This window comes from Triturus cristatus, chromosome 3_2, assembly GCF_964204655.1.
Source record: "Triturus cristatus chromosome 3_2, aTriCri1.1, whole genome shotgun sequence".
NCBI classification, from domain to species: domain Eukaryota; kingdom Metazoa; phylum Chordata; class Amphibia; order Caudata; family Salamandridae; genus Triturus; species Triturus cristatus.
The window spans coordinates 790,481,681-790,506,428 of NC_140584.1; the positions used below are offsets into that span (position 1 = coordinate 790,481,681).

Genomic DNA, 24,748 nt, shown 5'->3' on the forward strand with positions numbered 1-24,748 from the left:
AATAGTAATGTAAAATCTAACTAAACCCGTAAGTATGATTTATCACCACTATTTTAAACATACCAAACATGGAAACGCTACTCCTTTCAGATCAGGAATTTCCACTTATTCACATATAAGAGAACTCCCAATGCTGGTCTATGAGAGGAGGAGGACTCACAGTAGTGAGAAACAAAATAAGCTATTTGTCACTACCAGGACATGCCACACAATAAAGTCACATGTCCTACCTTGTACCTACACAGCACCTGGCCCATAGGACTGCCTACCTAGGACAGACCTTAGGGGTGACCTATATGTAGCAAAAGGTGAGTTTAAGGCTTGACAAGTAGTTGTAACTGCCAAGTTAAAGTGTCAGTGAATTGCGCACACAGGCTCTGCAGTTTCAGGCCGGAGACAGGTTTGAAAGGATGCGTCTGTGGGTTACACAAGCAGTGCTGTAGGCCCACTAGTAACATTTAATTTACAGACCCTGGGTATCTGGCATGCCACTGTACAAAGAACTCACAAGTAAAATAAATATGTCAAACAGGTGTAAACCAATCATACCATGTTTAAAGGAGAGAGCACATGCACTTTAGGACTGATTAGCAGTGATAAAGTGCCCAGAATCCTAAAATCAACAAAATGAAAGTCAGAAAAATAGGAGGATGAAGGCAAAAGGTTTGGGAATAACCCTGCAAAAAGGGCCAGATCCAACATTACTCAAGTCGAACCGACGCATCTCCTGTCTGCGGAAAGCAGAACCGAAGCATTATTGCTGTTGCGGGAACAGATTCAGCGCATTGCACTCTGAACCGCCGCATTGCTTCCGAAACCACCGCTTCGGAGCCAACACATTGCCACCACTACGTGGAGAAGGTCGACCCATCTCCCCTCCAGCGTGGAGTAATTCGGCACATCGCCTTCGGAACAGCCGCACTCAGAACTGGCACTTCACTCAACTGAACTGATGCATTGCCCCAGTTGTGTGGTGAACTCCAGCGCAATACCCCAACTTCATGGGGATCATCGATGCATCTTGTGCTGCAAGTGCAACAAGGATTAAGGTACTTTTGCTCAGCGGGCGTGGGTCCTGTAGCCAGACTGTGCTCCATCGTGGGCAGCCTAAACTCTTGACATATGCCCCGTTCCAACACGAAGATTAACTCTTCGAGACCTATTTGCTTCTATGTCCTATTTTTGCATGTATTTTTTAAAAATTCATATCTCGACTTCTACTTATTGGATTTTTGTCTTTCTGGTCTTTTTTATGTATAAAATCATAATCTATTTTTCTAAACTGGTGTTGAGTCTTTTTGTGTTTTTTTCACTCTGTTACTGTCTGAAGTGTTGCACAAATACTTTACACATTACCTCTTAAGTTAAGCCGGCTTGTTCTGTGCCAAGCTACCAGAGGGTGAGCACAAGTTAATTTACAGTGTGTTTCTGACTAACCCTGCATTTAATCTTTAAAAATTTATCTTGACTTCTACTTACTGGATTTTTGACGTTCTGGATAATGCAGCAGGCACAGTCTATCAGAAAGCAGGGCCTGAGGGTGTGCATCAAGTTTCTAGTTTGGCATCCCCTCTTTATTCCCCTTGAAGCAAGGTACGCCCAAAGTGCTGTAGTTCCAGATAATGCAGCAGGTGCAGTCTTTTCAGAGTGCAGGGCCTGATGGTGCAAATTAAGGTTCCAGGTTGGAAATCCTTCCTCTTCTCTCAGTTTCAAGCAGCAGGGCTGAGAGGCTCTGCCGCTCTCAGATACTTATTCCAAGTTATCTGGGCCAAACAGGAGGGCGCTCCTGTCCAATGAGCATGAGTCGGTGGAGAATTCTGTTCCGCTGGCGGAGTTCATGGAGTTTTGCCCACTCTGTTCTCCATGCGGTGTTCCCAAAAACTTCATGAAGTGACGTGGAGCGCATGTTTTTTTCTTGAGTGGCTCGCCAATGATAAGTGGGCGATCGCTTGCGAGAAAAAATAACACGCTAGACATCCTCCTGGCGACATTTTTTATTGCGGATGGTCACGGCAGGTCACGACTGCTCGCGTTTAGAAATCTGCCATTAGTGTTGAGGAAGCTGCCGCTCGAGTAGAATGTCTACTTGAGCGGCAGAAAGCAGCAGCGCCCTCTGACACGAAGCGTAGTGCAGTTCGCACTGATTTTACATCACGGGACAAAGTCCTGGTGCTAAAAATCAGTGCAAGTAGCACGACTTAACAGACTTTTAACAGGAGTTTTTCTGGCACTTCGCGGAGTTCCGCGGAGTATAACTCTGCAAACTCTGCCCAGGCATAACAAATGAGGTGCAGGACAACACACCAGGGTATGATCTCATCCTCCAAAGTGTGGAACTATATTCTGCCACAGAGCACCATTTCTCTAAAATTCAATATGGCTAATTTCCCAGCAGGGAGAGAGAGCTAACTAAACCAGCCTACAGCATTGCTCGTCTGCATATTCTCCCTCCCTTTTGGAACTGCAAATTCCTTCCTTGAGCATAGAGGCGTAAGTGAAACTGGTTTCTCCAGCCTGTTCCCTCCGTTTGAAGAATATTATTTACTACACCTCCCCCTGGCTCTGGCATTCCTATGCCAAGCACCTTCTCCACCCAGAAGGGGTCCCTAACACAGGAGTCATTTATGACCTCTTCAAAGCAGCCTGGCTAATCCACTTAACTCTGGCCAATCAGGTCAGAGAACTAGAAGGCTGAATTTTGGCTTATAGACACGAAAGTCTTTAATTTCTTGTCTATACCTTTTAGGATAAATTCAACAATAGCATATTGTTGATTTATCAATACCATTATACTGAGTCCTATGATATTTTTATGACATCCCTATCTTTAGTTATTAATCAAACTCTTGCCATGTTAACCTATGTGGCTGGGGATCTACAATGAAGAAAATGAACTGGGCAATTTGTCCACAACCAGGACTAATAAAACATCTTTTATAAGGATCCTGCCTATATCTACAGGATCCCTCCCCCAGCACACCTAGGGGAGACTTTAGGGGTCCTGAACATGTACAAATATTGCAGATCCTCACTCCATATGGCTCCTCGCACAAAAGCCAATTTTGGGAAGCAGTTTACTCCAGTGTGCGGGGTGTAATGTGCAGTTTCACTACACCCAGGGCGTATAAAACTCATTTTATAAGGGTCCTCCTTATAAATACCCGACCCCCATTCCTGTGACACATAGGGGAGCCGCTGGGGGTACCTAATATGCCCAAACATTGAAGTGTAATAATTTGTAAGTGCTCCAAACACCAAAGTCCAATTTGGGCACAATTTGCATTTTATAAGCAGTCCTGCAATACAGTGCAGCTTTTAAACTGACCTCAGACTCCAGAAGTGCACCCATGCAAGTGCAGAAAAGCTGCTGGCCTTTAAACCGCCATGCCCTATTATATGCTAGGGTCTTATAGGTAGTTTTAATCCCCCTGCTCTATTATGTACTAGGGTCTTATAGTGGAGGCCATGCCATGCCAATCATAGGGGTACCCTAACCCATATTGTACCCTAGTGTATGTAGGTGTTTTCACTGTATTGTAAGTGTATGTGCCCAGGTCACAAGGATTACTTTGCAACACTGATGATGAGGCATGACATCTGAGGGGGGAGCACTAGAGGGGTGTAGATCATCCCGTAGAGTTTTAAGAATATTCCAAAAATTCTTTGTTTATTGACATCAGGGACATTTTTGTAATAACAGGAGTAGTGTATTGTCCGGAATAAGGAATATAAAGGCACAAGTACTGAGTATCCACAGTGCTACATCTGTTTTGTGTGGCAGTAGAGCTAGTCTCTCACCATGTAAACTTTCCATTGCTCTGGTCCTGCAAAACCCTGTTTTGTCCACTGCCTCCAATTTCTTCCCTGCTGTCCAGGAATGGTGTGCTGAGTTCATAACTTACATTGGTGGCCCCAGGATCCTACTACTCACTCTGTGTTGTGGTTTATGTTAGCACCATGACAAGCATCACCCAAAATGACAGTTTTAGTGCTGTGACCAGTACAAAAGAGTGCGACTGTTCTTAATTACATTTACCACACAGGAGCAGAACTATGAGATGGAAGCTGCCAAGGCTAGCAGAAGTTTCTTTAGAAGACAAGTCAAGGTTAAAGATTTAAGGATTTTAGGAACAAATGAGATGCCCAGGAAGAGTCAATAAAATATATAAGAGGTTTAACTATTTGTGATTACATGCCTCTTAGAAACTTCCTTCCCACAAAACTCAAAAGGTTCTCCCTGATCGGCAAGCATGCTTCCCAAATTATGATATTGATCTGAAATTTCCCTAAAATAAAATAAACCATTTGTAATTAAGATCAGAAATAGTGTTCCAGTAGATCCACCAGCTTTAGTCTCCCCAGCATAAATTTGCAAAACATGGCTCAATGATTGCCCAGTATGATGCTCGTCAACTCCCCTTTCTCCTTGTGTTTCTAACTCAGGAGAGCACAACTGTTGCTGCAGAAATGACTGGCTAAGAGTACCATTTGTTTATGCTTGTACTTAGTATATATGGCTAGGGTGTATGTATTTCCAACATTTCAGCTGATTTGACATTTGAGGGGATTATCCTTAGTTTTAGTGTACACCATGCATACTCATGTACAAACAAAGGAGACAGACTATTTTAATTTTAGTCTATGCATCTTTTTAGTACACGTCTTACACCTCTGTTGTATTATTCTGTGCATGATACATATTTTAAAAGTCTTCTGGTAATAACAGGTGAGTAGATTCTCCCAGGTCCTCAGGCAAGCATAGTTTATGTTAGTCGGACAAATAGACAGGCTGTGACCCACACTTTTCCCCAACTTACCTGAAGATAATGCCTATTGTGCTATTATCAGATCATCCCAGAAACTGTCAGCAATACATTTTTTTTAATGGGTTACTGAGCACCTTTACCCGAAGGATACACACACACACACACACACACACAAAATATCGCCACTGTAATTTAAATAGGCTTTATTATTAAATTAATCTCCAATTTTTGTACCGAATGCAAGAACAATCATAACTGAAGATATAAACATTATGGTGAGCAGAGTGAATGTAATACATGTAAATTATATGAAAATTGGCAAAAATTATTGATGAAGATCTTAGATGTACTCTGTGATGGAATAATTTTCCTTCTTCCCTAGGTCTAGCTAATGTCCACATTATCAATGAATCTTGCCAAAAATAGGACCTTTGCGAACGGCACAGATGTATACCTGTTCATCCTATTTCTTTTCTCCAGTTTTCTGCCTGCCTGTAGCCATGGCCAATCTTTGTTTCTGTTTTGTTGATATTCTCAAGGAGACCAACTTGATTGTGACCTTGACGCCGACTGATTTTGTAGATTCTCCTCCTAGAATGTCTCAAACTCTCCACTTGTTCAACAGCTCTCAAACAGGCTATAAGAACATTTTCCAACATTATTTTGAGAACATTTAATCCTGTGATGTAATAGGGTGTGAACAGAAGTGTAGGAATTTCATTGCAAGAACGGAGGCTACATTATGCATTATTCCTTTAATGCAGTCCAAGCAGCCGCTTACATCACAATATTAAAAGGTTCCAGAATAGAACAATAGCAACACATGGAAGGCATGAGCCATCAACAATCTGCCTCTTTTAAATGCGTCTCCAAGCAGGTAAGTTCATTTTCCTTCATTACCATTATTCATTTTTATCTCTATTTTGAAGTTCCCTTGTGTGTGGCTTAACCCCACCCCCCTTCCTACTGCCTCTATACCGATCTCCAATTTACGGAGATCTCCCTGCACCCCCTTCCCTAGTCCCATCCTTGCGTGACTGACCAGATTAACCTGCCTTTTCTTTCAGCTTATGTACTATTTCTAATGTTTGAATATATTTAAAGATTTTTAGATGTTTAATCGAACCTTAATATTTTGTTTTGTGTGTAAACGATTATTCTTCAATTCCATCCTTGTTCTACTTCCTCATGCCATAATGAGCTTACCTAATGTCTTCACTTAACTCCAGTTTTTCACCTCTTTCCATCGATGCAGGCCGCGCATTCCAACATGGCTGTGCATCGCTACCTACCTTTTATTATTTCGGATTTCATCCGCAAGTAGTTATTATTTTACAAACTTATTCCAAAAAAAAAAGAAAAGGGGTTTTACCAGGAAATCCTCATTTAACTGGCCTTTTCAACATTCTATAACAAAATTAATAATATTATTCTCTTGACATTCCTTCATCTATAAACCTTGTCACTATTATTAAGGGAAATCCTCCCTAATTATCTTTCATTAAAGGGCTTTACCACTTTTTACAAGTGAACATTTCCTATGTACCATGTCTGACTCAGACAAGGCTTCTGCCCCTACTCCTAACATAGACAAAGAAGCCCTGCAAAAAATCATTCATAAGGAATTGAGATCCTGCATGTTTGAGACCTTAAGTCAGATCATGCTCTCTAAAAGGTCACTCCCTGATGAGGACGAAATCTCAGAAATTCCAAACCCCTACTCTGACAAGATCACTGAATTAAGGGGTAAAAGACTTAAGAAAAGTAAAAACATTGATAAGAGCAATATAGGAGGTCCAAGCACCTCATCAATTCAGGGAGGTCTTAGCACCTCAACTTCTAATGGAGGTCCTCGCACCCCCAAGGTGTCCCTAGCGGCACGACTTATCTGGGTGTCCTTGGCGGCACAAAACATCTGGGTGTCCCTAGCGACACTCATAATGCTCTTTACAATATGGGAGATAACAAATCTAATGATATAGAATCCTCAGACACACCTGATGAGTATGTCCTTGATCTTGATGAAGATGATCAAGAATTTTACAATCCATAAGAGGAACTCCCATCATCCTCTAAGGACATTATCCTTGTCCCCTTAGGTGAAGAAATGTTTTCCCCATTAAATATGAAACACCCAAGAAGTTCGGAGTGGTTCCCTCAGGAAAAAGTTGCAAAATTCATTAAAAAATGGATAAGAAACCTCTTAGAAAGGGACACTCCTAACATCCTTAGAGCTGAATGCTCTAGACCTTCTACTGAGGATAAAAGCTGCTATACCCCCAATTTGGACCCTGAACTCATTAAATTCCTATTAAAACTTGGAAGTGATCCAAGAAAAGAGATGGAAAAATCCCTGAAAGGGTGCCAAGACCGTCTTCTCGACGTACTGGGACCATTAGCCAGAATCCTAGATTCCGCAGAAGACAGCCACATCAATGGCACCCCTCTCAACACCAATCTCATCAGGGGATGGAGCCAGAGAGCATTCATTCTACTGGGTAATGCCAACGCTAGCATTAATGCAGAAAGACAAAGAGTCATTTTGACTAAAATAAATCCCAAACTAACTGACATGGCGGATAAAGAACCCTTGCAAAACCCAAAAGGTTTACTCTTTGGAGAAGACCTCATTAAATCCTTGGGGAAATAAGTCTCCACTTTCACCGCCCTGGACAAGGTACAGAAAAATATGTGCAGAGTTTTCAATCCTAACCTTTTTGGGCGGGCCAGAAGATGGGACCTCTCTTCTGGCCGCTTCAATCAAAGGCCATTTCCAAGATTCTGTGGTTTTGGAAGAGGGTATCAGCAGTACAACGTGCCTCATTTTTACCCCCAGAGAATTAGAGGCCAACGCATCAGAGGATTTAGATCCAGTGGAACCTTCATCTCAAACAACCCTGCAAATGAGAACTCTCTCCCCTCTCCCTTCTCCTTCTTTCCCCCAAAAAGTGGGTGGCAGACTCAAATACTTCCTTCACAATTGGAGATTGATCACTCAAGATCCTTGGTTCTAAAACACTGTCAAAGGGTTTATGATAGATTTGACTCACATACCTTTATAAACGTCTTTCCCGAGAGACATGCCTCTCTCTCCAGAGCAACAAAAAATAATAGAGGAGGAGATCTCCTCTATGCTTCAGAAAGGAGCCATAATAGAGGTCCCATTAGAAACTTTAAGATTTATAAGCACACTCTTTCTTGTAAAAAAGAAAGACAATGGTTGGAGACCTGTCATAAACTTAAGAGAACTAAACAAATATTTGGTTTACAGACACTTCAAGATGGAGGGCATCCATTTCTTGGGGGATTTACTTCTAGAGGGAGACTGGCTAGCCTAACTGGACCTAAAGGATGCTTACTTCACCATTCCTATGGCTGAATCCCACCAACCCTTTCTTCAATTTGTTTGGAAAAATCACCTTTACCAATTTCAGGCTCTCCCCTTCGGACTCTCCTCTGCCCCTTGGTGCTTCACCAAGGTCATGAGAGCTGTTGCCTCATCTCTAAGAATAAGGGGCATTGGTTTAATCATTTACTTAGACGACATTCTTATAATGTCTCACGTTTCTTCACAACTAGCCAAAGACCTGAAGACTGTGAAGGATATCCTAGAAAGTTTAGGATTCATCATGAACAAAGAAAAATCAATTCTGTCCCCTTCCAGATCTCTGGATTTCCTAGGTTTCACAGTAGACCCATTGAAATGTCTCCTTTTACTACCTTTCAAAAAGATTACCAAAATCAGGAAGGAAATACGACACGTCCTGAAACAGCAAGACTTATCTCTGAGAGAGCTAGTCAGACTTCTGGGTCTCCTCTCCTCTTCCATCCAAGCCATCTTTCCCGGTCCCCTCAACTATCGGGCCCTCCAAAGGGTAAAGGCGAGAGCCATAAGATCTGGCCTATGGTACGGAGATCGGATATGTCTGGATCAAGAAGCCAAATCGGAACTAGCCTAGTGGCTCGAGAACCTAGAAACGTGGAACAGAAAAGCAATCTTTGGTTCAAAACCAGAGTTTGTTTTAGAATCAGATGCGAGCCTTCATGGCTGGGGAGCTTGCCGTCTCAATCAGAACACTGGTGGCATCTGGTCACAAGAGGAATCATCTCACCACATAAATTATTTAGAACTAACAGCTGGGCTTTAGGCCCTCATGAGCTTCAAACACTCTCTCCAGGGGAGGTCCGTCATTCTAAAGATGGACAACATGTCAGCGGTAGCCTATATAAATCATCTGGGAGGCACAAATCTGCGGACCTCTCAAATATAGAAAAGAAACTTTGGATGTTCTGTCTGGGACACAAGATCGCTCTCAAAGGGGAATACATTCCGGGGAAATTGAACATCTCTGCAGACTGGAACTCAAGATTCCTGTTAGATCACAGCAATTGGAAATGGAATGTTTCCGTGTTCAGTACCCTAAACAAGATCTGGGGCCCTCTAGAGATAGACTTATTTGCGAGCAGACTAACCTTTCAACTGGAGAACAACTTCAGCTGGATGCCCGACCCGGGTGCTCTAGCAGTCAACGCCTTACTACAATCTTGGAAAGGAGCCAAGGTGTATGCATTCCCTCTCTTTGCCATGATTCAGAGAGTTCTTCAGATAGTGAGACAGATTCAGTGCTTCCTTGTCCTAATAACTCCCTTTTGGCCATCCCAAGCATGGTTCCCCACCACTCTAGAACTAGCTTGCAACCTCCCCTTCTTAATTCCTACCCTAGTGAATCTTCTTGCAGACGTAGACGGAGGAGTTCATCCCCTAATTCAGAACAGGAGTTTAACCCTTCTTGCTTGGAGAGTGTGAGGAGATCCAATGAAATCTCAGGACTTTCGGCGACAGCTGCAACTCTCCTCAGAGAGTCTTGGGCCCCAGGCACTCACAACAGATATACCAACAAATGGAAAATCTGGGTACGTTGGTGCCTGGAAGGGAACCTGGATTCCTTGGAAGCACCTATTGTTGACATAGTTAACTTCCTTGTTAAACAATTTGATAAAGGCCTCAGCTATAGAACTATCAATTGCTATATATCGGCTATTTCTGCTGGTCATGTCATTGTCAATGGTAAAACGGTAGGTAAAAATGTCATTGTTTGTAGAGTGATGAAAAGCATTAGTTTAAGAAGACCTCCTAAACCTAAATATGAAAGTCTTTGGGATGTCAAACTAATCCTTGACCTTTTCAATAACTGGCCTGTTAATACTCTCGCCAATAGGAAAAAAAACCTTTCCATTAAGGTGGCTACTCTACTATGCCTAATCTCATGCAGAAGGGTCTCTGATGTCAAAGCCCTGGAGATTACGAATAGATCTTATAACATGTTCGGAATCAAATTTGAGATTTATGGAAGAACAAAGACTATGTCTGATTCAATCTTTTACCTACGATTTGATTTATGTCCAAAACTTTGGATTGTGGACTGCATGAGAGAGTATGATCGCAGAATGTTTGCTCTTCGCCCTCAGGATGTTAACCAATTACTTATATCCTTTGTTAAACCCCACAAAGGCATAACCTTGACCTTTATTGCTAGATGGGTTAAGACTGTTATGAGTTTAGGAGGTATTGACTTAAAGAAATTTCAAACTCACTCCCTTAGAGGGGTGCTATGGCCAGTCAATCTCTCTGGTCTGGAGGTAAGTTCGATGACATTCTCAAAGCTGCTGACTGGTCAAATGCTAGCACCTTTGCACGTCATTATTGCAAGCCTATTGACCATTTGTCTGATGTTGTTTTACAAAGCTATCAACATGCATAATGTAGCCTCCGTTCTTGTAATGAAATTGCGATTCTCATATTACCATGACTAGAGAATCTGGATTTCATTAAAGACACGGAGGCTGACATTATCCTTTCCATCCCATCCCTTGGTGGTCTTACAATGATTTAATGCTGTTTTTGTTACAGTTTATTACTGTACTTTTTATTAACAGTACTTATTTCATCTATTGTTCCTTTTAGCTAGATAAGCTTGACACTATTTTTTACATTCAAGAGATATTTACTTCTTTCTCTTTTCAGGTAACGCTCCTTAACTGTGTGTATTCTGGCCTTTGGTTTTACCTTCGTTCTTCATTCTCTTTCTTCCTGCTCATCAGAAGATCGTTTTGATGTTTCAAGCTTCATGAACTTATTTTCCTCCACATTTAAAAGAGGCAGATTGTTGATGGCTCATGCCTTCCATGTGTTGCTATTGTTCTATTCTGGAACTTTTTAATATTGTGATGTAAGCGGCTGCTTGGACTGCATTAAAGGAATGATGCATAATGTCAGCCTCCGTGTCTTTAATGAAATCCAGATTCTCTAGTCATGGTAATATGAGAATCGCAATTTCCTTGCACATTCATATAAAAGTATTCAACTTTTTTCTAAGTGTACTACTTCATGAATACATAAATTAATATTTAACAAAGGAGTTACACACTCACTATCAAGCTATAGAAAAAGTGTTATGCTGTAAATGAATATAAATGAAATAGCAAACTGCAATTATAAAATAAATGCTAAACCTTAAGATATGATGAGCACAAGATTAAATACACATCATAAGGGGGCTCAGCAGGAGGAATAAGGCACATTATACAACACACAGCTTTTTACCCCGTTAAATGTTGCAGACTAAAAGGGCAACTTTGTTTTCATATCTCATTTTATTTTGATGATGTAGTGAAAATCGTTTTTTTTTTTTTTGCATTTCATGTTTTCAGACAAACTTAAATATGGTTTCTTTTGTCAAAAGCAAAGCTTTTGCTTGATTAAACCCCCATGTAAATATTCAACGTTGGACATTTTGGGGCAGTGTGAATTGTTTAGTTTGCATCAATATATTGTCCTTCTTGGTCAGAGAGATATGAACGCATTGTAAATATGTTTATTTGTAGTCTTATGTTTTCACATGCTCCTAGTGTATGTTTTGAAATGCAAGCCGTCCTACCCTGCTTGGAATGCATCACTTCTAGTTTCTTAGTGAATCAATAACTCCCTTTTATGTCTAACTACAGACAGTTGTCTGGCAGACTTCCTGTTATCAATATCGTTTAAAAAGTACATGGGAAGAGAGACAGAGAGACAGAGAGAGAGAGAAAGAGAAAGAGAGAAAGAGAGACAGAGAGAGAGAGAGAAAAAGGGAAAGAGACAGAGAGAGAGAGAGGTAAAGAGAGCAGTGGGAGAGGGAGAGGGAGAAGGAGGGAGAGAGATAGATAGAGAGAGAGAGAGAGAGAGAGAGAGAGAGAGAGAGAGAGAGTTTATGCCATTGGCATTCATGGTTTACGATGGCTTAAATGGGCTGTCCATCAAGGCAGTAGTATTGCATTGACTGTTAAATTGTCCCATCTGCTTTCCGATTGGCTATGGTGCTCAAGTAGTCCCTTTGTGTGACAGCAGAAGCATTATATATTTTAGATGTATGCCATTTTAATTGCTGGCTAATTGATTTTTTGTTTAGAAAGCACATTATGTTTGTCTCTTCATGACAGGCTAAAGCTTTTCACTAATCAATCAATCAATCATAGCATTTGTATAGCGCGCTACTCACCCGGAAGGGTCTCAAGGCGCTTGGGGGAAGGGGTCCGCTACTGCTCGAACAGCCAGGTCTTGAGTTGTCTCCTGAAGGCGAGGTGGATGGGGAGGGAGTTCCATGTCTTGGCCGCCAGGTAGGAGAAGGATCTGCCTCCGGCGGTGGCTCTTCGGATGCGTGGTACGGTTGCAAGGGCGAGGCTGGTAGACCGTAGCTGGCGGGTGGGCGTGTAGAAGGTCAGGCGGTCGTTGAGGTACTTGGGGCCCAGGTCGTGGAGAGACTTGTGTGCGTGGGTGAGGAGCCTGAACGTGATCCTCTTGTCAACGGGGAGCCAGTGCAGGTCCCTCAGGTGGCCGGAGATGTGGCTGCGTCGGGGGATGTCCAGAATGAGTCGGGCGGAGGCGTTCTGGATGCGTTGGAGTCTTTTCTGTAGCTTGGCTGTGGTTCCGGCGTAGAGGGTGTTTCCATAGTCCAGTCGGCTGGTGACGAGGGCCTGGGTGACCGTCTTCCTGGTTTCAGTCGGGATCCATCGGAAGATCTTGCGAAGCATGCGAAGGGTGTGAAAGCATGATGAGGATACGGCGTTGACTTGTCTGGTCATCGAGAGGGAGGAGTCCAGGATGAAGCCCAGGTTGCGTGCGTGGTCTGCTGGCTTGTTTCAAGTTCAGGGTTTTACTTTGCTGTCTTGATAACATGTTGTTGGCTTACAGTGTTTTGTTCAGAAAGAAAAGACATGTACACACACAAACGCTGCTTCACAAATACTGCCCCATTGTATCCACAATGCCATCCTTGATGTCCTTTAAGTTTACCATTTCCAATCCAAACATTGCCTTCTGCCTCCTTTTTATAACACTCTTCTTTGATTGTGCAGTCTAACTCTGCTATGCAGTCTGTTCAACTGGGCATTACTTCCATGGTCCGTGTTGATGTAGCCCAAGAGATTGATTCATTATGGTATTTTCTTTTTAGGACAGCTGGGAGCAACACGTAGACTAGAAAGCCGTCCAGAGCATTAGGAGCAACACACTTAAAGTCGCTCTACTATTCCCAAACAATTCCCCTAACAAAAAGCCTGACCTATTGGCTTTGCCATTACATGTTAAACAAACGAGAGACCTGTTAGCTTTACCAGTGCTTGTCTCCTGTAGATTCAGAGCAGCGGCATCTTTGTGATCACCAAGGAATGGGAAATCAGGAATAGCAGGTTTAGCATGTGTTACACCTGCACTTGTACTGAGTACCATCTTTGGTGTTTTTTCCCTAATGTCTATCTATTATTATATGTTCTTAAAAATAGACTTATTGCAAAATGTTTGGCCATTTGTGTAGTGCATACAATAAGGTGTAATAAGTATGGAAAAATAACTAAACTGATAAAACTACAATTTAAACGATAATTGGCACTTCCATGTTATTATCATGTATGCAAATAGTTATAAACCATTACATTTCATAAAACTGAATGTTGCTTTCTTCCCTGAAAACGTTGCAAGGTTTTAATGAAGTAGGGAAGGAGGGCAAAAGCGGTCTAGAATGATGAACCATGACAATATAGACATCGGTTTCACGCCAAAGCCAAGATTTACTAACCTATGGCAAATGTATATAATGTATCACATATGGTGAAAAAGAAAAAATCCAGATAAATTATAGCCTTGTCTATGTCCTTGCAAGGAACACCAAAACAACACCCTTGTGCAGTAAAAATCATTGTAAATTTTGTCACAGAGAAGCAGGATGACACAGCTGTATAGTGCGCCACAATACAAAGAAATTAAATCAATGAGTTCTGCCACTTTCTATTTTAGCGTAATAAGAAAGCAATCCTCAGCATTTTGCTGCTTAACATCCCAGCAATCAGTATATCTAGGTCTGTTCCTTAGTGCACATGCATTTTTGGACTGGCACGAGTGTCATCCTTTAAAAATGAGTGCAACATCAAATCTCTTTGAAATGCTACGTTATATCATGTTATTAATTTGTGTGTACAGACGTTTCTTGGGGCTATAGATAAAAGATAAGCAGAGCACGTAAAATGAATGGCCAAATAATCTCAAATTACATTTATTGGCAAAAAGCAAAGTTTTATTTTTTATTCCATAAAGCATACATGGGGGAGAGGAAGAAAATCTCAGCAGTGAGGTTGTTCCAGTGTTTGGCTGGGGCAATGGGAAAGACCAAGCCACCACAAGAAACAGAGTAGGACTCAGTAAATCCAGCAGGTACTGAACTGAAGAGTGCAAGGTGCATTCTAAAGCGATAGCTGAAAAGTGGTGGCCTAGAAAGGAGGAGACGTTGTATAAATTATGTGATGTACTGCTGATAAGATCTTGGAGTATATTTGTTGGACATGGGCCCTTCTGCAGAGTCATCCACACACTCTTTATATTCACCCTTGTATTTTCTGAATCCGTTTTTTTTTTCTTTTAGGACGCTGCACACTTTACCACTACTAACGAATGCTAAAGTGATTGTACTCTCACCTTTAAACATGGTAATATTGCCTTACACCCAAAAGGAACATTTAATTGGCTTGTAACTCCCTGGGAAAGTGATACTACATGTACCCGGGGCCTGTAAATTAAATGCTACTAGTGGGCCTGCAGCACTGGCTGCATCGTGAACTGTGAACCACCAGAGCGACTCCAAGGCAGGGCCGGCTTTAGTACTGGTGGTGACTTGTGCGACAATATTTGTTGCCGCCCCCCATGACCCCCTCACCACGGATTCAACCACTACCACCATTTGACAATGCCCCCCAAGTCACCATAACCACTGTCTCTTAGATTCATTTAGTTTTCTACCACCCCTCATACCAGTTTAGGGTCTCAGAACACTTTACATCACACATACGTTGCACGTAGACAATCATGCGTGTGTAAATCAGTGTATAGGAAATGTCTCCTAAGACAGAGGACTACAATGTGTAGGAGTCACATGTCCTTCATACTGGTAGGCAGTATCATTTTAAAAGTCCTTGGTCTGGAAAAGCACAAATTAAGAATTTTAAATGTAACATCATTGTTAGGGGTTTTCTTTAATAATAAGAGTTGGTTTCTAGGCGCCCGCGAGTGATGGCGGCGCCCGAGTAACGCTCCGGAGCAGCACCGTGAGACCAGCCGGTTCCTGCTTCGTATTCCTGGGGACGAACAGATGAGAATGCGTCGGATTGTGTCCTGATCGCACTCGACGACGAATGAAGCCCTTTCGTGCCTTCGCGACGATGGAATTGCCGCTTGAACGCTCCCTCAGGATTATCTCATTGCGGCGGCCATCTTAGCTCTGCAGTCTAATGCGTGTTATCCTGAGGTAACTGCTTCGCCAGCCCAGCGCTGTGAGCGCTTGATATTACACACTCCTTATGGCCCTGAATTCACTTTTTTTTTGACTATTTTTTTCATCTCTACACTGATTTTTGCAATGCCTGTCTTCTATTCGGAGCACTAGTCACGTATATTGTATTTGAACAATGTTCCTTCACAAAGCGCCCTTCTCACCCATATTTACCGCTGAGCTCTTTTTCAAGTTGTGACATTATCAACGCCATACTGGGATCTTCTCATGCCTTTACCACAGATGCGCGCCTGGCTGTTTCTATATCATTAATGTTATTAGTTGTTGTAGGTTTCTGTGAGGCGCTTGGGAAGCCATCTCGCTTCATATCTCGTCGATTTGCTTCAGAACACCTTGCACTGCGAAAAGTGATGATGCTGACATTCTGCAAAACAATGCCATACTAATAGCATCCTGATACCATCACAATTGGTTCTTCTGTTTCTTCCCATGAGCCCTGGCAACTGATTGCGTCTGAGTATATGGAGATGGTTGCTTTCTATGCCTGACGTACTTACCACCCTCGTACGCCTGCTGTGTCTTCTCCTGAGCTCTCTTTGATCTAGCTTTTTGTGACCTTCAACGAGCCAACCATTCCACGGCTCTGTCATATGGGTAGACTCAAGTCAATGTCGCATTCGTCTCGCCCGCTCAAACCTCAGATTCTGAACAATTCAAAGGTTTTTTCTGCTCTTTCACGACTGGAAGATTCTCTTAATTTGTCGGGCTCTGTTACGCCAATGCATCCCTCCAGGCACTCGCCGGATAACTCTAAATCCAACACGAAGAGGCTTAAGTCGGACTCCCTCTCGCCTCCAAAGCACTCTAATCCAGTGTCCATGGAATTATTGTTAGAAGAAATAAGATCCTTGCGTCCTTTCATGGAAGAGACAAACAGTAAGCTCCAGGTTCTCACGGACAATTGGTCGCAAATGGAGACGAGGGTTACATCAGTCGAAAAATCTGTCCAGTCGTTCCAAGAAACATCCTCTGTTGTCTCCAACCTGAAATCTCAAGTTTCAGACCTCCAACAACAAGTAGAGCAGTTGGAAAATAGAAACAGACGCAACAATCTTCGTATTTACGGCCTAGTTGAAGGACTCGAAGGGTCTGACCCAATTACTTTCTTCAAGACGTTCCTTCCCAAGCTCTTGCATCTGCCACAAGACAAGGCCCTCAATATTCAGCGGGCCCACAGACTGGGTCGGCCACCTTCCTCTGCTTCTCCCTCACAGAGACCCAGAGGGGTCATCATCTACTTTTTGGAATACTTAGATCTCTTGATGGTTTTGACAGCGGCCAAATCTTCTCCGAATTTGTCTTGGTCTGGCTCATCCCTATTCTTTGCACAGGACTATGCTAAGGCCACCGCCAATCGTCGCAAGGTGTTTCTGAGCCTAAGAGAAGATCTACGCGCGATGGGGGCACGATATGGCCTTTATCACCCATGTTTTTTCAAAGTTACTTATAATAACAAGACTACAACCTATGAAGATCCTGTGCGTTTACAAAGCTTCATTAATGCGCACAAATCATCTACCATGGATGTCTCCGGACCATCATCCTCTGCTCCTGGTTGACTAGTGCTTATGTGACTATTTGAAGGCTCTCCCTATCTTGTTTTTGTTTAAGGTCCCTTGTTGGATTGCAGTTACCCTAAGTTCTTCTGTTTATTTAAATATCCACTTTGTCGATGTTCTACTGTATATGTATGATGCTGTTCCCTGTTCTATTTGTTAGTCATGATCTCGTCATAATCCCCTAGCATGATTTAATTCCTTGTTCTTCTTTTTCGCTTTACAGGAATTTTTTCGTGTTCAATGGTGTCTCCCGGTCCATGCTTCGTTGCTCAGGATGTGCTGCCTCACCCATGTGGTTCCTCCCCTCCCCCACCCTTTCTCGCACCCTTCCTCTGTAGGTACGTTCTTCCATTATTCCCTCAATTGTTTTCCCCGTGCATCCATTGTTCTTTCCTTTTGTCTCTTCCTATTCTCTCTTCCCTTGTTCTCATTTTTGTCCATTTGTGTCCATCTTGTCTTCTTACCTCTGATCGGAACTTTTAGATTGTGTAAGAGATGTATCCCTTGTTTCCTTGCACACATTTGTTTCTCCGCTGTTTTCTTACTTATGACTTTCTGCTTAAATTTTTGTACTCCTCCCTTACACTTGTCCTTTCTTGACAGCAAGTATGCTCTTATTTGCACTCTTTTCTTCCTTTTTTTCAACATTTTCACGTTATTTTCTCCTCTTTCTTTATATCTTTTCTTCTTTTCATGGGTTTTTTATTCACTACTCAAGTTTATCACATTTTTTGTGGAATTATTATTCTTATGTCATTAAATGTATTGTCATGGAATGTGAAGGGTATTAACTCTCCGATTAAGCGTCAAAGGATTTTGTCACACCTAGCCAAGTTGAACGTTGACATTGCATTCCTTCAAGAAACGCATCTAACTGATACAGAATCTGTTAAACTCAAACGTGGATGGGTGGGCGAACTCTTTTATTCACAGGGTGACGGTAAACGCAATGGTGTGGCAGTTCTCTGCCGTAAATCTCTCCCCTTTCAGGTCCTCAGCCAAGAATCTGACGCTTCTGGTAGATGGGTCTATGCCAAGCTATCACTTAGGGGTGTTCCAATCTCTCTTCTTAACGTTTATGGCCCAACCACGGGTGAACCCTCTTTTTGGGCCACTTTCCATAAATTTAGTTAGAAGTGGAGACTTCTAACTAAATTTATGGACCACAATTTTATTCTGGCGGGAGATTGTAACCAACCGCTAGATCCCTTTATTGATAGGACATCTAAGACCCCTTATATTCCCAACAAACCCCACAAGCTGTTTAGCCATGCTATTTCGCAACATAAGTTAGTAGATTCTTGGCGCCTATGTAACCCAAAATTACGGGAATACACTTTTTATTCTCCTTGTCACCGCTCCCAGTCACGATTAGATTACATTTTTGTTTCCCATAATCTCTCCCAATCACTTTTACACTCCGAGATTGGCCCGATACTGCTTTCGGAACATGCTCCTGTTCTCACATGTGTCGATGTATTCCCTAAAATTGTTGGCCCCAGAAGATGGCGTTTTAATAACTCCCTCCTTGCCGATTCCAAGTTTACAGCTACCTTCACTTCCTTTTTTGCTGATTTTTTCTCGATTAACGATACCGCCGCCCTCCCGGAGCATACTATTTGGGATGCCTTTAAAGCAGCGGCACGTGACTTTATCATTAGTTACGTCGCAAACAAACGTAAAACTGCTCGATGGTCCACCAAAAGCCTCCTTTCAGATATTAAGAGATTGGAACATGCCTATTTCACATCCCACTCTGCTGATAGCTTGACGGCCCTTGTTGCAGCAAAAATGAAATTTAATGAGAAATCTACAGAAGATGCCTCCCTGTACCTGTTGAAGTCGACTGCTAAATTTTATGGGGGTAGGAACAAAGCAGGGAAGCTTTTAGCTAACTATTTGAAGATTAAGCATAATAAGTTAAATATTGAATCTATTTTTGACTCTGATGATAATTTGAAACATGTAGATGCTGACATTCTTGCAGAATTTTCTCGTTTCTATGAGACTTTGTACACACCTGGGACTCAACCCTCTCCCAGTTCCCTTGCCCGCTTTTTCTCCACCATCCACACACCAGCCAATTTCCCCCTTGACCTTTCTTCCTTAGAATCTGACGTTACACAAAAAGAATTGCTCACTGCTCTGCAACTTCTCAAACTCAACAAGGCTCCTGGTCCAGACGGGTTTACCGTTGAAGTTTACCTTCACTTTTCTAAGTTGTTGATCCCACGATTGCATTCCCTTCTTCATACTTTCACTGCCCAAGGCGCTTCCTCAGGGACGTTTTCAGATGCTCATATTTGTTTGATAACCAAGCCTGGGAAGGACGTTAAGTATTGCAAAAATTACAGGCCTATATCCTTAGTCAATATTGACTACAAGCTCTTCGCTAAAGCATTGGCGATTCGACTAGACCACCTTCTTCCCGATCTTCTGGGTTGTTAGACCTGGCATCTTTGGCGTGGTTACCCCTGACTTTTTGCCTCTACCTCCTGTATTTTTGATGCTATGCTGGATTTCGTTTTTGCTGGTTTAGATGCTTTGGGCACTTTGCCACTGCTGATCAGTGTCAAAGTGCAAGTGCTCCCTTGGTAAATTATTGTGTTGATTGGTTATCCATGATTGGGATATTTGTTTCACCTGTTAGCCCCTAGTAAAGTGCACTGCGTGTGCCAGGGCTGGTGATTCAAATGCTACTAGTGGGCTGCAGCACTGATTGTGCCACCCACAGGAGTAGCGCTAAAATGATGTCTTAGGCCTGCTTGCAGTGCCTATGTGCAGTCCAGGACTGCCAGGTCGACCTGGCCAGTGCACCCACTGACCAGGCCTTATCCTTCCCTTTCTGTACATGTCAGGCATCCCTATGGTGGCCCTAGGTACCCCCCTGGGCTGGGTGCAGTGTATCTGAAAGGTAGGGCATGTACTGAGGTGTGTAACACGCCCTGGTAGTGAATTACAGCCATTTTCGTTTTTCACTGCTGAGAGGCTATCTTGCCCATAGGATAGAATGGGGAAGGCTGTTTACATGCCTATCTTCCCATAAGGGCAAGATAGAAAATCCAAGTTTGGTATCTCTGCGTTCAGAATTTAATTATACATCTTTTTAGCAAGATGGTTTTTAAATTCACTGTGTGAGAATAGCACTTTTTAGAAAGTAGCTATTCTCCTGTTTAACCTTCCTGTGTGCCTGTGTGCTGGTTGGCTGACTGGTGTCAGGTGATGTGCTAGGTGGCTCCAGGAGCCTGGATGAGTCAGCAGCAGGGTGAATAGGGAGATCTGCTTTAGATGGGTGGGAGGAGTAGTCCCTGGGTCTGAATAGGGCTGCCCCTGACAAACACAAAGCTGGCTCCACCCCCTGCTGGCCAGGCTGAGGACTCTGCCTCTGCTGGCACAAAGAAGGCTCCACCTCCTGCTGAGCGTCTAACGACCCTGCCCCTCACTCTGAAAGGAACCAGGCGCTCCAGAGCAGAGCACACCCAGGAACCGGTTTGAGCAGGGGAATCCCCCCACTGGAACAAAGAGAGACAAAGACTTGGAGGGGTATAAGAAGAGGACCCCAGACACCTAAACTTTAGATCACTTTGGAACTAAGAAGAAACCTCTGCCAAGGAGAAAGCTGGAAGAAACTGAAGAGGAGAAGACTGCCTGCTTGCTGTTTTGCTTTGCTGCCAAGGAGAGGGGAGGGACTTTGCTGTGTCCCCTTCTTTTGATTCTGATCTCCAAGGGCCTGAGAAGAGCTGGCTCCCTGTTAAGAAGTCCCAGGAACAAAAGGACTTCACCACCAGCTCCCCTGGAACTCTGCTGAGAGAGTTCTGACCTGCCTTGGAGTGCTTGCCCAGTCTTGGGGCTTCAGGAGGTCGTTTTGCTGTGTTGAGGGAGCTGGGAAGCAGAAGCGTGAACAAGAGTGACTGGTACCCAGCGCATCATCCGATTGCGTGTCGCAAGACGAGAGTGCGTGGAAAATTTCATCGCGGCACCATCGCAGCACGCAGGGTCTCCGCATCGCCGAGTGCGTCGAGCATCGTCCCGAAGCGTGAAGCTTCCTGCCATTGCGAGGGTCGTCGCAGAACCAGTTTGCGGGCCGCACCACTGCCGGTGCGTGGAAAGTCTCCAATCGCTGCGTGCGTCGACGCAGAGTCCCGTTCCGTGGCGCATCGAGAGTTGCGGCGCCGGAAGGCAACGCTGCGCCACGCATCGCACCACATCGAAGAGTGTCGCATCGAACCTGTGCGTGAAGCTTCCCCCTAAGAAACCTACGCAACGAAAGCCAAAGGTATCGCATCCTCCCCCTACAGATCGGAGCCGGCGCATCCACCTCTGCTGCGTGAAGCAGGGCTGCTGCAAAGCCTCCCCAGGATCTCAGGAGCATCGCATCGCCTTTGCCATCTTCCTTGTTATAGCTTTTGGGAACCTTATCGCAACTACAGGTACTGTTGGGCACGAGAGTGTCGCATTTTGTGCATTGAGAGTCGCATTGTGCAGGACACTGACTTTGACATCCTGGAGTACTTTCTGCAAACTCTTGAACTATCTTTAAAGTAACCTTTTTGAATTATATGTTGGTTTGTCTGTAATATTTGGTCTTGTGAAGTTTTTAGTAAAGATACCTTATTTTTCTAAAACTGGTGTGGAGTAAATCTGTGGTGTTTTCACTGTGAGTGTTGGTACAAATACTTTACACATTGCCTTTGATAGCCTAGACTGCTCAGGCCAAGCTACCTAGAGGGTGAGCAGGGGTTATCTTAACAGTGTATCCCCCTTTCCCTGACTAGAAGCAAGGGTCCCTACTTGGACAGCGGTACCTACCCTGCCAACTAGAGACCCCCAGATCTAACATTGGTGGTCAGCGGTGAGGATTGAACTTGTATTTGTACTTGACCCACAGTAATTGGTGTACATCACTAGTTTAAGTGCAGACCAATAGACAACCACATACTATATTTTTGATTCTATTTTTGAGTAACTCTTCAAGAGCATCATGTCTCAGGTGGCAACAAGCGAGAAGGCAGAATTGGAGTTTTCCATTGCGGATTTATATTCATACAAAGTTGAAGATCTCAAGCAATTCTGCAAAGACCGTGGTTGCTCTTTTAAAAGCGGAGCTAGAAAGGATGTGCTACAAAGAGTCCTGAAGGCCTGGTGGGAGGCCCAAGAGGAAAGTGATGCAAATGAAGAGGATGGTTTTGTTCCCCAAGATCTGCCTGTGAGCAGACCAGTCTCAAGGGCTAGCAGCTCCCATTCCAGTAGGGGGCTCACTCCAGAGGAGTTGGAGGAGAATCAAAGGGTGAGAAACCATGAATTGGAAATTATGAAAATGAAGATGAAGCAATCAGAAGTAGACAAGGCGGCGGAGGAGAGCAAGAATGCCCGTGCCTTGGAGGAGAAGAAATTGCTTCTGGCTCATGAAGTGAGCATGAGAGAACTGGACATCAAGGCCAAGCAGGTGGAGTCCGGTTCAAATGGTGGCAGCGCACAGCCAGTGCAGGGGGGTAAAGTATATATCCCCAAAGATTTAGTACAGAATTACAATAGGAGTGAAGATATCTATGCCTGGTTTACATCGTATGAGATAGCATTAAGAATGAACGGTGTGCCTGAACAGCATTGGGGGGCGGGCCTGTGGAAACATTTTGAGGCTTCTGGGAGGAGTGCTCTAGAGCCCTTAGAATTAGCAGGTGCCATGACCTATCCCAATATGAAGGAGGCCCTATGTCTCAGGTATGGACTTACTCCAGAGCAGTATAGACTGCAGTTTAGAAATTCCAAGAAGAAAGAGTCTGAGACTTGGATGGAGTGTGTGAATCTGTACTCGCGGGCACTGGAAGGTTGGATGAAGGGCAGCAAGGTAACTGATTATAAGGGGTTGTTACATTTAATTAGTTGGGAGCACTTGAGTAGTCTGTGTGTTCCAGAGCTGCGCCAGCATCTTTTAGATAGCAAGTTGACGGACCCCATTGAGCTTGCTAAGGAGGCGGACCGCTGGACCAGTACCAGGGTCCACAGAGGAATTGTGGGTACCGTTGCCAAAGGTGGGCAGGGTCCCCAGCAGAAGAGTGGGGGGGACAAGGGTAACCAAAAGGAGTTCTCACAAGGGCCCCAAAATAGTTCCCAGGGTAACCAGTCCCAGCCCCCCAAGTCCAAACCCAAACCAACCTGGCCCCCTAAGGGCAGGTCGGATAACAAGGGTCCCATTAAGTGTTATCACTGTCAGGAATTGGGTCACAAGTCTCCTGTGTGTCCCCAGAAATCCCAGGCACCCACTGGTGCTCCAACACCGGGTATAGCTAGTGTAGCTTTTGGGGGGGATTTAATTTCTAGTGATTTGGAGGGTTTAGCAGTTATGTCCCTTGTCTCTTTAGGAGACACAGAGATGGTCCAGGAAACCCCTGTCCCTGATAACACTAAGAAGTACAGGCAGTGGGTGACCATCAATGGGAGGAGGGTGGAGGCTCTCAGGGACACTGGAGCCAGTGTGACTACGGTCAGGTGTCAGTGGGTCCCTGAGGAGCTGGTCATTCCAGACGTACTTCACCCAGTAGTGTCAGCTGACAACTCTGTGCGCCTTTGCAAGGTAGCACATGTTCCCTTTGAGTGGGGGGGGGTCTCAGGTCCTCTCAAAGTTGTTGTGAGTCCATCCATGCCAGTAGACTGTCTGCTAGGTAATGACCTGGAGAGTTCCCCGTGGAAGGAGGTGGAACGCCAGGCTCATTTGGAGATGTTGGGTTTGCCTGAGTGGGTCTGTGTGACCACCCGGTCCATGGCAGCCAGACAGGGTTGTGAAGCAGACCTGGAGCCTGAAACAGTGGCCCAGGTCCCTGCCAGAAAGAGGAAGGGCAGGGGGCGTGGTGCGTCCACCCCCGCTGTTCCCACGGTCCAGGAAGGAGCAGAACCTACGGGGGATGCCCTGGAGCCTACAGGGGAACAGGTCGCTGAGCTGGGAGACATACCTGAGCTGACCCATTGGCAGCAAGAGGGTGGTCCCTCCAGAGAGGAGTTCTGCCGTGCGCAGAAGACATGCCCTACTCTTGAAGGTCTGCGGCACCAGGCTGCAGACCAGGCAGCAGGTGCTGATCCAAAGAACTTTTTTCTCTACTGGGAGAATGACTTGTTGTACAGTGAGCCTAGGTTTGCTGAGCCGAGTGGATCACATACCCTGGTGGTACCCGCAGGGTTCAGAGACTTCCTACTGGGTCTGGCTCACGACGTGCCGCTTGCAGGACATCTCGGGCAGGACAAGACCCGACAAAGGCTTGCCACCCACTTTTACTGGCCCGGGATGAAGACGGACGTCGCTTCCTTTTGTAAATCATGCCAGACTTGCCAGGCAAGTGGCAAGGCTGGAGGAAAATGCAAAGGCCCTCTCCAGCCTTTTCCGGTAGTGAGCACCCCTTTCGAGCGGGTGGGAATAGATATTGTGGGGCCACTGGACCCCAGGACCGCCTTAGGCAACAGGTTCATCCTGGTCCTGGTGGATCATGCCACCCGGTACCCGGAGGCTATCCCTCTCAGGACAACCACAGCCCCGGTGGTGGGCCGTGCGTTG

General features: G+C 44.3%; 1 protein-coding gene across 14 annotated transcripts in view; it reads left to right on the forward strand.

Moving 5' to 3' along the window:
• Positions 1 to 24,748, forward strand: part of LOC146858146 (uncharacterized) — a 289,171-nt gene that overhangs the window by 204,890 nt on the left and 59,533 nt on the right. For 12 of the 14 annotated variants that reach the window (XR_014979993.1, XM_085648904.1, XM_085648902.1 and 9 more), the window contains one exon: positions 17,426 to 17,540. The exons of 1 other annotated variant lie outside the window; for it this stretch is intronic. The gene's annotated coding sequence lies outside the window, so the exon portion shown is untranslated. The remainder of the gene's footprint in view (positions 1 to 17,425; positions 17,541 to 24,748) is intronic. One more of the 14 variants, XM_085648903.1, reaches the window with a different exon arrangement.